Source organism: Cibotium barometz, chromosome 62 (genome assembly GCF_041138505.1).
Source record: "Cibotium barometz isolate CiBa-2024 chromosome 62, ASM4113850v1, whole genome shotgun sequence".
Lineage (NCBI taxonomy): Eukaryota > Viridiplantae > Streptophyta > Polypodiopsida > Cyatheales > Cibotiaceae > Cibotium > Cibotium barometz.
The window spans coordinates 7,655,913-7,659,432 of NC_141107.1; positions in this window are offsets into that span (position 1 = coordinate 7,655,913).

Here is a 3,520-nt window from a genome sequence, read left to right on the forward strand (position 1 = left end):
ACCTTTAGTTTGCCTTGTATACTTGATTTCATTTTGCCTTCTTATGGTGCTAGCTAGTTGTAGCTAGTGTGAGAGCTGTCACCGCCATCATATCCCAGCCATAGCATCTTATGAGCATAATGCTCGTCAATCTTACCAACCTATAGGTTGTCCATTCAAACACATTACACATTACCAACACTTGCTAAAATTACACAACAGCACATAAGCATTAAATCCAACACTTAGTTATAGCCATCCCTAAATTCATATGTCCTACACATGGAATATTTGGAATCACCAAGTGCCGTGCTATGAACATAGTGGTAATTAGGCATCCCCAATTAACCACCACAGAGGGATCAACGGACAATCTATAACATCCCTCTTGCCTAGGATAGAAATTGTTCTCAGTTGTGTCATATCAATTGGCCCGTGTTTGAAATTAAAATTGGACGAGGTCGGGATAGGCATGAAAAAACCATTTGGAAAAACTTGATCAACAAATAATGCATATATGCAATGAACCATTCAAATTAACATATGTGAAACGAGTCTATGTGTCCCATACCACAAAAGGCGCATTCCACATACACACATAAGATGGTAGATAGAAGACATAAATGTGTCTGGTGTAAGTACATGAAATGAATGTGATGTCCCATACCACCAGAGTAACTCCACATATCACTCCTTCAGAATAGAAGTTTGAGACGGAGTGGCCAGTTCCCTCTAAAACTTAAATTCTAACACAAATTCTAAAACTTAAATTCTAACACAAATTTTCTTTATCTTAAATTTGTTTAATTAAGCTAAAGTGTGGAAAATATTTAAATTATGCATGCTAAAATCTATTCTTACTTGAGAAATGAAAGATAATCTAATAAATTTAGTTTCAAAATCTTACTGTAAAAGTAAAGATGGTTTTTAACGAAAATTTAAATGATTTTGGTTTGATAGAAGTGGTTTTTAATCAAAAGTTAACATTCAACCATAGCCCTTCATCTAAATTTTCATCCAATGGCTCAGAAATTTCCCATGAACCTTTTAATCTTTGTCCATGAGTTCTTGGGTCTTTGTCTTCTTTACCCTTTGGATTATGTGAGCTTCCCCCTATTCTTCAAATCCAAGTACTCCCCTAAGCTTTGATACCACTGACACTGGACCTCAACTACTTTTTGAAGAATAATACAAAACTCACATAAACATCAAGAGCTAAACCATAGAATTGAATTCAAACTTACAAGATTGAGCATAAATTAAAATAAAAACAAGAAATACAATAGACATCACCTTCAAGGCAGTATTAGGTATAATCTCCCCCTCCCCCCTCCTAAGAAGAGTCGACATCCTTCCACTTCTTGGGTATTTATGTCTTTATTCATAAAATAGCCCACATGCCAAAAATAGCCCACATGTCAAAAATAGTTACACTCTTATACATGGGCTTGCCCTTTACAAAAATAGGAATTGCTTTTACCAAAAGCTAAGATAAATCCTTCCTATCTAAACCACTAAAGGAAAAATACATAAAGAACCTCAAGGACTAATTCACGTGCAACAAAATTAATAGGTCCACGCCCATGTATAATATGTTGGATATATCACCCAAATCCATTCAATGGTTGAAAGGGGCTATATAACCTTGACTTCTTTACTCAAGCCACATCCTCAAAAGGGCGCCTATATCAAAAATAGCCTAGAGGGAATATTGCTCATTTATGGCATACCCACATGGGGGAGATGGCATACCCACATGGGGGAGATGGCCTCTTATGCTTGTAAGACATCATAGGTGATGTCATGTGGTCATGTACTACTTGCCTATATAAGAGGCTTTTGCTAATGAAGAAGCAACTCGTGTATTTCCATGATAATGCCCAAGCTATGTCTCATTAGTGTCTTCTAATCCACTCTTAATCATGGTTCTAATCATGACCTAACCATGACTATAACCATGTTTGATCCTCCTTAGTTTTGTTAATCCACTCCTAATACCAACATTTGGTATCAGAGCCACGTTAATACAACCTCATCCCTCTCATTTGCCTCATCATTAGTGTTTAATTAGCTTAATCATAAGCTTATCCCTTCCTATTTCATAGCCTGAAATATAGGGCTGCCTTGGAGCATCCACAGCTCACAGTCGCCTCCACGAACTCGTACGGGATTCAAACTGTGCATTCTCAACATCATAAAGAAGCTGCAGCTCGGTGGAATTAGGCGGATTTTGCGCAGAGACGCCAGCATTGCAGACGAAACCGGCGCCAGTTTTTTTGGGGGAAATCAGTCCACCGATTGAACCAGTGCAAGATTCTCTAATTCGCCTTGGCTTTGGGGGTTTTCAATAGCTGCAAACACGCCTGTGCAGTCAGTTTCTTGAATGGTTTAGTGGTTTGGTGGCTTCAGGTCTGACATAATCTCAGAAAGCTCATTTGGTAACAGTTAAAGCATGAATGATTAACTCACTTAATCACTAGTAATTAGTGCTTAATCTGGCCTCAAGTCATTGCTATTGAAGGTGCTAAAGGCATTTGGTGATTAGACTTAGGCTTCTATCTCATTCAAGTACTCCAAGTGACCCAATTTTTGGAAGTTGTTTTGAAAGCATTATCACATTGGTCACCATATACTTGATGATATTACTATATTGTGATGATGATATTGTTTACATCATTTTTTGAATCACAATGACTGAACCATCTGATGCTGAATCATCAAATATTCAACATTTGAGGCCTAAGAAGAAAAGCAGAAAGCCGAGGAGACGGGTAAGAAACAATGTCTACAACTCAAGAGCAAACAATGTTTTAGGAGGGCATGATTGGTCTGAATTTTTCATAAATAACCTCCATCTATTTGGTGAAGGTATCTAATCTTGTAAAAGCATTAGACACTGCCCTTGAGGGATACTCAAGTGGTAAGACCTTGCTTTATCATCATGTCTACATCCTCATTTCATGTTGATAAGTTTAATGGGATAGGCTTTCATACCTGGCAAGTTAGAGTAAGATTTATTCTCATGAAGAAAGGTCTGTGGGGAGTTGCTAGTGGAAAGGAGAAAAAACCTACCACTAGAGATGGTGAACAAGGATGGTTACCTAGGGATGAGAAAGCTTTTGCCATAATTGCATTAGGTCTAAGTGACAACTACATACATCATATCTCTAATGCAAACAACTCAGCTGAAGCATGGGAAATCTTAGAGAAATTATTTGGGGCAAAAGGGAAGCATTCCAAGATAGGGCTGAAAATCCAATTCTTTAAACTTGAAAAGAAAGCTTCTGAGTCTTTACCTACTCATCTTAATTATATGAAAAGCCTAATGTCACAACTTGCAACAATAGGAGCACCAATAGATGAGGAAGATGCCATTGCAGTTTTATTGAAAAGCATGCCTTATGATGAATATGGGCACTTAGTGTCAACTCTCATGAATCTTCCGGATCCTACTTTAGAGGCCATTGAAGCTGCACTCCTTGAGGAGTACAAGAAGAAGCAAGAGAATATAGGGATAATGGAAGGGGCATACTTCTCCAAC